The sequence below is a fragment of the Jaculus jaculus genome, chromosome 18 (assembly GCF_020740685.1).
Source record: "Jaculus jaculus isolate mJacJac1 chromosome 18, mJacJac1.mat.Y.cur, whole genome shotgun sequence".
Taxonomy (NCBI): Eukaryota; Metazoa; Chordata; class Mammalia; order Rodentia; family Dipodidae; genus Jaculus; species Jaculus jaculus.
In genome coordinates this window covers 43,390,915-43,401,031 of record NC_059119.1, presented here as the reverse complement: position 1 = coordinate 43,401,031, position 10,117 = coordinate 43,390,915, and the positions used below count along the sequence as shown (strand labels likewise).

Below are 10,117 nucleotides of genomic sequence, written 5' to 3'. Positions count from 1 at the left end.
TTCAGGAAATAAAAATCCCAGACGCTTTGTATGCTGATTAACACCTAAGAAATCTATGAAGTTTAATTAGGACAAAAAGGAACAATAAAGTTTTATTGCCCCTGCTAAACTTTAGTGTCTAGTGAACTGTCTTATTTTTCCTAGCATTCTTTCTCTGTGATCCTGATAAGGCTGAACAATCTTGTCAGAGAAACATGTTCTCACTTTGTGTGCAGTATGTGGCAGAAATAAAATAAAAGCATTGCATTTACTATTTGTCTTCTTTTTTATGCTTAGGATTAACTTCAGCAATTGTTCTCAGTATTTATTTTCAACATTTGATTATGCCAATCTTGGAAGTTTCATTTGCCTTTTGTTTTTTTTTTTTTCTTTTCCTCTGAATTTAGGTTTTATTTCCTGGAGTAGATTAGAGAATCTTGTTGGACAGAATTTAGTTCACTCACAGCTCCCACAATAACATTCAGAGTAGTGGGAAGATGATATAAACAAATGAGTTGAAAAATGGGCAGTTAAAGTGAGGATTGAACACATTTCCTTCTCCATTAACCAGGGTTTAGCAGATTCCCAACACAGAAATTCTTTTTACTTTTTCTTTTTTCCTTTTGGTTTTCCGAGGTAGGGTCTCGCTCTAGTCCAGGCTGACCTGGGATTCACTATGTAGCCTCAGGGTGGCCTTGAACTCAAGGCAGTCCTCCTACCTCTGCCTCCGGAGTGCTGGGATTAAAGGCGTGGGCCACCACACCCAGCTCCAACACAGAAATTCTTGATGGTACTGATTACATCTATCTATTTTCCTGCTTTTTTCACCTTGAAATATATATTCCTTGGGGCTGGAAAGATGTCTTTTGGATAAAAGTGCTTACAACACAAGGGTGATGACCGGAGTTTGTCCTGAACCCACTTAGAGCCAGATTTGGTAGGACATGTCTGTAACCCCAGCATTCCTACTGCAGCTGAGAAGAAAAACAAGAAAATAAGCTAACTGGGCATAAACAGTGGTGCGGTGGGTTTATTTTTGATGTCCCCCATAAACTTAGGTGTTCTGAATGCAAGGTTTCCAGCTGATGGAGATTTGGGAATTAGCGCCTCCTGGAGGCCATGTATTGTTGGGGTGGGCTTCTGGGTGTTACAGCCAGTGTCCCCTTGCCAGTGTTTGGCACACTCTCCTGTTCCTGTTGTCCACCTTATGTGGGCCAGGTGGTGATGTCCATCCTGTGCTCATGCCATCGTTTTCCCTGCCATCATGGAGCTTCCCAAAATAAACCTCTTTTTCCCTCAAGCTGCTCTTGGTTGGGTGATTTCTACCAGCAATGTGAACCGGACTACAATAATAAAGTGGTACCGAGGAGTGGGATTGCTGCTAGACACCTGACTGTGCGGGTTTGGCCTTTCAGAGCTGATTTTCAAGAGGAATGTGGGAGGATTTGAAACCTTGGCCTAAGAGATGCCTTGCAGTGCTGTAAGAACAACTTGATGGACTATTTTGGTCAGAGCTGCAAGACCTGAAGGCAGTAAGAACTATGGACTGTGAGGTTTGGCTTATGAGGGTGAGAAAGAGCTTTGCTTGGACTGGGCTAGCAGTTTGTGTGAGAAGCTTGCTGTTATACCTGTGTCCTGAGAAGTTGTGCAGGGTTGCTTTGTACAGAAATAAACTGGTATGAGCAGACAGATATGGCACAGAAAGAAAAATCTTTGGGTGAACTGCTGCCCGTTCAGCTGCAACTGAAAGATTACAACCTTTGAGATTGGGCCAGCTCACCTGCACTGGGGCAACAGGAAGAATGTAGACTCTTTTGGAGGGGCCTGAGTGCTCAAAGAGCACCCTGTTCTTCAAAGTCTGCTTTATCCCCCCCCCCACACCCCCCTGAGATTAACAAATTGGCACCTTACCTGGTATTGTGGAGCATAAGAAATGCAAGAAAGAGAGGGTCATTGAGTTTGCAATGTAGTCTTGTGTTTTAGAAATAGCCATGGGCAGTGTGAAGCAGGTTTGCTGGTTGCCTGCATGGAGACCCCTGGGGCCATGAGGATGAACCATGTATTGCAGTGGAGACCCGGTGGACATGCCATGACCATAAGAAGGCTACAAAGGAAAGCTGCCAGCCCTCAATAAAGTTTTCCAGGACTGGGGCTGGAGAGAAGGCTTAGCAGTTAAGAACTTTGCTTGCAAAACCAGAGGATCCCAGTTCAATTCTCCAGGACCCACGTAAGCCAGACGCACAGGGTGGCACCTATATCTAGATTTCGTTTGTAGAGACTTGTTGCTGGTTAGAATTATCGGACTTGGAGATTTGTCACTGGCTGGAGTAGTTGGACTTGAAGCTACAGAGTTTGATGTTTGTCCTGGTTGTTTTAAATCTTGTATTGGTTGAATGTTTCTTTGCTATGCCCAATGCCATCTTTTGCAGTGTGAATGTTTATTCTGTGCCATTATGGGTTTTGGGGGATTTTTTTTTTTTTTTTGGTATTATGGGGATATTTGAACATCATTGGGATCAATAAAAACTATTGGAACTTTTAAGTTGGACTGAATACATTGCATTTTACATCATGTGTGGCTATCAGTTTATGGGGGCCAGGGACGGAATGTGGTGGTTTGATTCAGGTGTCCCCCATAAACTTAGGTGTTCTGAATGCTAGGTTCCCAGCTGATGGAGATTTGGGAATTAACTCCTCCTGGAGGGAGTGTATTGTTGGGGGCGGGCTTATGGGTGTTATAGCCAGTGTCCTCTTGCCAGTGATTGGCACACTCCCCTGTTCCCATTGTTCACCTGTTGTTGGCCAGGGGGTGATGTCCACCCTCTGCTTATGCCATGGTTTTCCCTACTATCATGTAGTTTCCCCCTCAAGCGTGTAAGCCAAAAGAAACCTGTTTTTAACCCCACAAGCTGCTTTTGTTTGGGTGATTTCTACCAGCAATGTGAACCTTACTGCTGGTGAACAATTTACACTGCCTGAAAGAAAGCAGAAGGCAAGGACTGACACCCAAGGTTGTCCAATGACCACCACACATCCTGTTGTGGCAAGCATGTGCACACAAAAACACTCACACCCACCCACACACACACACAGACACACACACACACCCACAGAGAGAGAGAGAGAGGGGGGGGAGAGATTAAAATTATTTCTATTCCTTTTTAGTCATACGGTCCAAATTATTAAAATTTCTGGTAAGTTAGAGAAAGTCCCATTTGGTAAATGAGGAAGTGAGGATTTAAAGGAACAAAGTATAGTCATGTTTATTATTCAGAGTTCTCCAGAGAAATAGATTCAGTGGAAGTTGAACCGGTAGGAATAAAGAATGTGTCCCAGGATCACGGGATGTTGAGAAACTCTACCATCAACCATCTACATGTTACAGAGCCAGGAAAACTAGAGGTATAATGAAGTCTAAATGTGAGGGTCTGAGCTCCTTGGAGTGAATGATGGGTGATAGCCCAGCCAAAATCTCAGCAAAGATGACAGGTTATGTCCAAAAAAAAAAAAAAAAAAAAAAAGGAGCAAATTCCTCCTCTCTCCATTTTTTTTGGCTGTAACTCATTAGCTGATGTCTCTCAACACTGGGGAGAGGCAAGGATTGACTCAAATGATAATCTCTGGATACACCAAGAATCTACTTGCTCAGTAAATTAATGCAGGATTACAAACAGAAGCAGGATTCCCACCTCCAAAATAACATTGCAGATCACTTCTGTTTAGCACACAGATTTCTGAAATACATTTTAGTTACCAGCCCAAACAAAGAAGCAGGTCACATTTTCTGAGTGAGTGAGAATGGCTTATGATCTAACAGTAGTTGTATTTTAAATTGCCTCCAGATTAAATACAATCTATCTTTGTAAGTGATCACATTTAATTATCTTATGTCTCAAGGAAGATAGGCAATATTATACTTTACTGAGAAACAATAGGCGTAGTTGAAAATAGGGTGATCTCATCAAAGAGGAACTGTGCTAAAAAAGCTCATTCACAATAGCAACTTAAAATGCATTATATCTTTTCTCTAATGAGGAAATAAACTCAATATGGGAAAAGAGATGTAAACTGTCTTGGGCAGGATCAGAAGGACCTCACAGGGCAGGTGGTTACTGAGTAATGTTCTGAGGGGTGAGTAAACATTTTCAAGCTAGAAGAGCGGACAAACGGAGAAATAAGAGTGAAATTCGGGGCTGGAGCAATGGCTCCATGGCTATAGCACTTGCCTTTAAAGCCTAATGCCCAGGGTTTGATTTCTCCAACAGCCACACAAAGCCAGATGCACAAAGTGGCACATGCATCTGGAGTTTGTTTACAGCTGCTGGCAGCTCTGGGATGCCTCTTCTCTCTGTCTGGCTCTCTTCTTTCTTTATGGTTGTAAATAAACTTAAAAAAAAAAACAGTTTTTTTGAAGAGCAGAAATCAGGGCTGGAGAGATGGTTTAGCAGTTAAGCGCTCGCCTGTGAAGCCTAAGGACCCCAGTTCGAGGCTCGGTTCCCCAGGTCCCACGTTAGCCAGATGCACAAGGGGGCGCACACGTCTGGAGTTCGTTTGCAGAGGCTGGAAGCCCTGGCACACCCATTGTCTCTCTCTCCCTCTATCTGTCTTTCTCTCTGTGTCTGTCACTCTCAAATAAATAAATAAATAGTTTTTTTAAAAAAGAGCAGAAATCATAAGAAACACATGCTTGATAAACCCTTTAATAACTTCTAATGCCTGCCACCATAGACACACTACTATCCTGTACATGACCCGTGGGGATCCTTGAGAGAATTTCTTTGACACTCTGATCAGAATGAGTATCATCCAAGGAAACAAATGGCAAGAAATTCAAGTGAGGGTGTGGGGAAAGGGACCCTTACTTACTATTGGTAAGAGTATAAACTGGTGTAGCCACTAAGAAAACCAGTGCAGAAGTTTCTCCAAAAGCTGAAAAAAATGAGAGAGTGAGTGAGTGTGCAAAAGGGAGGCAACTATTACACGACTCTGCTATGTCTCTCTTGAGCACAGACACACCTGAACGTACAGCTGCTCTACTCACAGTAGCTAGAAAACGGAATCAGCTTAGATATCCAGCAATGCATGAATAAATAATGAAATGTGATATATATATATATATATATATATATATATTGCGGAATTTTATTCATCTTTAAAGAAAAATGAAGTTATGAAGCTTACAAAAAAAATGGAAATAACTGGAAAATATTATGGTGAACGAGATAATCCAAGCACAGCAAGACAAACATCATATATCCCTTCTCAGGACCCTAGCTCTGAATTTTCAGATTTCAATATTTAAGTTGGTATGAAAATGCAGATGTCAGCAAGCAAGAAAGGAGCCATGGAGGTGAGAGAGGGGCTTAGATTTAGCAGAACACACATGATATGAAAGTAGAGGTATAGAGCCAGGCATGGTGGCGCACGCCTTTAATCCCAGCACTCGGGAGGCAGAGGGAGGAGGATTGCCATGAGTTCGAGGCCACCCTGAGACTCCATGGTGAATTCCAGGTCAGCCTGAGCTAGAGTGAAACCCTACCTCAAAAATCAAAAACAACAACAAAAAGTAGAGGTATAGAGTGCAAGAGGGAGATTAAGCTGAGGTGGAAGTGTGGGGGAGCAATAAAACTGGGGTTCAGCCCTTCCTCTCGAGGCAAGATGGCTGGGGTCAGGCTGCAGTGACAGTCGGGCAGCCACACCTTTCATGACAGGGTCGTGCTACTTTGGACATTACCAAATGGACACCACTTTCACAGCACAATTGGTCATGTAGAGCATGGGAAATCCACTGTTGTAAAAGCCATTTCTGGCATCCACACAGTCAGATTCAAAAATCAGCTGGGAAGGAACACGAAGATCAAACTTGGATATGCTAGTGCTCAGATTTATAAACGTGACCGCCCAAGCTGTCCTCGTCCACAATGTTGTAGGTCATGTGGAAGTGGGACACCCGATGAGTTTCCTTACAGACATCCCAGGAACTAAAGGAAACTTCAAATTAGTCAGGCACGTTTCCTTTGTTGACTTTCCTGGCCATGACATGTTGATGGCTACAAGGCTAAATGGTGCAGCCATATTGGATACAGCTCTTCTGTTGATGGCTAGTAATGAATCTTGCCCTCAGCCTCAGACTGCTGAACACCTGGATGCAATAAAAGTCATGAGACTCAAACACATTTTGATCCTACAGGATAAAACTGATCTGGTAAAAGAAAGTCAGATTAAAGAACAATATGTGAACAGATCTCTGCATTTGTACAAGGAACGGTACCAGTAAGAACTCCTGTTATTCCAATTTCTGCTTAGCTTAAATGCAGTACTCAAGTGCTTTATGAGTACCTAGGAAAGAACATTCTAGTACCCCCGTGAGACTTTACTTCAGAACCCCAACTCATTGTTATTATTACATCATCAAGCCTGGATGTGACATTGATGACCTTAAGGGTGGTGGGGCTGGCGGCGGTCTTCTACAAGGAGTATTGTTTCCAAAGGTAATGAAGGGAAGCATGTGTAGACCCATCTTTTCCAAAGTTGTGTTACTTCCTAACAGATCTTACTGGAACTGGAATAAAACTTGACCCAACTCTATGCCAGGCTGACAGAGTGGTGGAACAACTGCCTGGTGTCGTTGGTGAGATAGTCACTCTGCTGGGAATTTCCTATTTCCTACTGAGACGGCTTCTAGGTGCGATCACCGAAGGAGATAAGAAAACAGCCAAGGGCCAGAAGCTGTCGAAGAACAAAGTGCTTGTGGTCAGAGTCAGAACCTTGCCGAGGCTGATTTGGGCAAAGTCGTTTTGACTAATCCTGTGTCCACAGAAGTGGGAAAAAAAAAAATGTCCTTAGCAACACGGATGTTTAATTGGTTGGGGTCAGGTAACAAGAGGAGTGACCATTGAGCCAAGCATAGGTGGTCCCAGTCAAGCAATACATTTGGAGGAGTGGGAGCCTCTTTAAGCAACCCACGGGTACATTTTCAAAGCAACAGTAGAGGAATAATTTCACAGAGCCTTCATTTGATAGGTACTGTAAATTTATTCTCATTTTAGGATGATGAAAAGTTAACCTCTAGTACTAAAAGGGTCTGCAATAGATGTAAAAGCTGATATACAAGTGGATTGAACCTGTATTTTTGTGTGTGTGTTATTTTGTTATAGTTTTTCAAGGTAGAGTTTTGCTCTAGGCCAGGCTGACCTGGAATTCACTGTCTAGTCTCAGGGTGGCCTCGAACTCAAGGTGATCCTTCTACCTCTGCCTTCTGAGTATTGAGGTTACAGGGACGTGCCACCAAGCCCAGGTGAACCTAATTTTGTGCAGAGGTTGAAGCATTCCAAAATAATGTCTAATTTATACATTGACAATGGTTTTTTAGTAACTCACTATGTTAGTCTTCACTGAATCACATGTATCACAGAATTTATCTGAAATAAACTATTTTTCAATATTCAAAAAGAAGTGGGGGTCAGGAGGAGGTTTAACAAGCACTAAAGTTCTACAGATGTATAAAAAAAATACATACTAACATCAATGAAATAATTATATAAACAGTGAAATAAATGTCTGACTGAAATGACTGTTTGCAATTTAGGTTTGTGAAAATATTTGAGATTATCCAAATATGTGGCAAAGTTTACGTAAGCCATTGTACATTACAAATAAAGTGACATCTAGTCAACAATGACTCCTGAAGGCGAAGTGAACATGAGTCTGGTTATGATCTATAACATGTTATGTTTGTTTTCATTGAACTCTTTAAGTCACATTACTAGTGACTCTCCCAGCCACAGGACAAGGAATTTCCAATTCTCCCGCGTTAATCCCCTCCTGCTTGCCAAGCCTCACCCCCCCCTTTGTCCCACAATCACAGCCTCTGACTCCAGAAACACAGGCGTGCAGCGGGGCTCTCTTCACTTGAAATTAGAACACCAACCATTTCTTTCCAGAAATGGCTGGTCCGCCCATGAGAAAAATGTTGTCGTCAGACACAGAAAAGGTAAGCCCTACATGTTTAATGTGACTGATAACCCGTGGAGCGGTGTACAAGTCCTGACCCACTCTTCACATCAGCCTTCCAAAAGGGCTGCGTTGGCTGCTGCCTGCAACATTGCTCTGAGCACACTGCGTGACTATCTCAGCAGCCCAGATGATAGCTTTGGCACCTTGCCTGACTTCACAGCCGGCACTAGGGCAGGGCCAACATGATCATCTGGGTGTGAGGGCAGAGCTGTGATTGCTTAAGAATCACTCAGCCCGTGAGAAGGCATGTGGTTGTGCAGCTGTCCTTCCCCTCCCGCTCCAAAATCACTTGAGCTGATCAGAGTCATCCCATTGTGAAAGCACTCTGTTGATTTGAGGCGCCTCCCCAGAAGTATAGTATTGTCACCAGACATTCCCTCAGTCGCTAAAAGGAGAAATATCAAAGCAGAGATGAACTCTGAACACTTCACAAGTCAATCAGGGAACCCCAGGAAGCCAAGATTCCTCCTCCCCACCTCCCTTTGGTGGAAAGTAGATAATGCTCTGGATTTCCATAAAAAGAGAAAGAAAAATGGATTAAAAGAAAGGGGATGCTGGAAGGGAGCATTTTAAGAAGGCACTGGAGGGAGGGATCCAGTGTAGCTCACAGGGATCCAGAAACAAGTCCAGCCTGAAGCTAGCCAGCGTGCTTCCCAGCAGACCTCCTTTTAGTTTTTCCCTCAACCTCTTATTAACCTGTTGTCTTATTCCCTTTTTGAGTGTAAAGAATCCACCAGGAAGCAAATATAATGTAAGTAGTCTCCTGCTTTCTAGAATGTTCTTTTTATTTAGTTGGTTTTTTTTTTTTTTTTTTTGCATTTTTGACATTTAGACACATGTCTATAATGCATCTGGATCCTATTTCCCCCACTCATCCCTCTTCCCTTCCCATTAATGACCTCTTCTTCACTATTAGTCCCCATCTTACCCTCTTGCCTTTTGTTCCTGCCATTGAATTAAGTTGATCGTAGGTGCAAGGTTGCTTACTATGGAACTGGTAAATTGCCTTCTCCCAGAGCTACTCTGGGAAGTAGGAGGGTTCTTGAGTCTTTCCACCATTGATGCTGACGAACCCGAGAGGCTCAGTCCTGGGCAGACTCCCATAGCTACTGTTAACTGAAGACAGCATCTCACAGCCTTCCTCTTCATCATCCTGCTTTGACATTGTCTCCATTCCCTCTCCATCATGAGGTCTCCTGGCCTTGGAGTGGGTGGCTGAGCACATAGCAGCCACATTTTTTGTTTAATCAATTTTACCAGCTAGGCATTTCTTCATTCACCACTACACATTCTAGTAAGAAATTTCTGGACTGGGGCTGCAAGTACTACTAATCTATGGGAACAAATATAGATATTTAGAAGGCAATTTGATACATTACCTGTTTTGCACAATGGGTTCCTATCTAGGGCCTATATCCCTAGACATAGACTCATGATCAGTCTTATAAAGTATTGGGCATGAAATCGTTCCTGTGGAGCAAGCCTCAAATCTGATCATAAAGTGGTTGGATAGCCCCATAACATTCATGCCACAGTTGTACCAGTGGGCATATCTTGCCTGGCAGGTTGGTTATGAAATTCACAGGTGCCACAGCTAGGTGGTACTGTTGGGGGATTTTCTCCCCCAGCAGCTTGTGTGTAGGATCTTCTGCTATGATGCAAGCTGATCAGCCATCAAGAAGCTTCCAGATAAGTTCCACCTTCGTTCTTCTAAGACCTGCAACTGAAACATTCAGTCCTTTCAGAAACAAGGACTTACCATCTAGTTTTGGTGGGCAACCAAAAATAATGGCAACAGCCTATATTATCTTAGGATCCACTTCAGTCTCCCTGACCAAGAATTAATTGGGAGATCTCTCACCTCTGGTACTGGAAAAGAATGGAAGTTTCAGGAGAATGTGACTCTTCTGTGTTCTTAACTGGTGCACCAAGGTGCTTAAGAGAGGGTCTGGCATGCCACAACGGCCTGATATTTGCCGAATGAATAAATTTGTTCCTAGAATTATCCACTCAACTTCTGCTGGAACCATATCGCCTTGATGGTATCATCAGCCAAGGTTTGAAGCAAAGATGAAAAAGAGATGGAATCCCTGTCACACCCTTCAGCCACTTAAGTGAGAGG

The 10,117-nt window shown here is 43.1% G+C and overlaps 1 pseudogene; it reads left to right on the top strand.

Moving 5' to 3' along the window:
* Positions 1 to 5,323: 5,323 nt before the first annotated feature.
* On the top strand, positions 5,324 to 6,936 carry LOC101593702 (annotated as a pseudogene).
* The last annotated feature ends 3,181 nt before the right edge of the window (positions 6,937 to 10,117 follow it).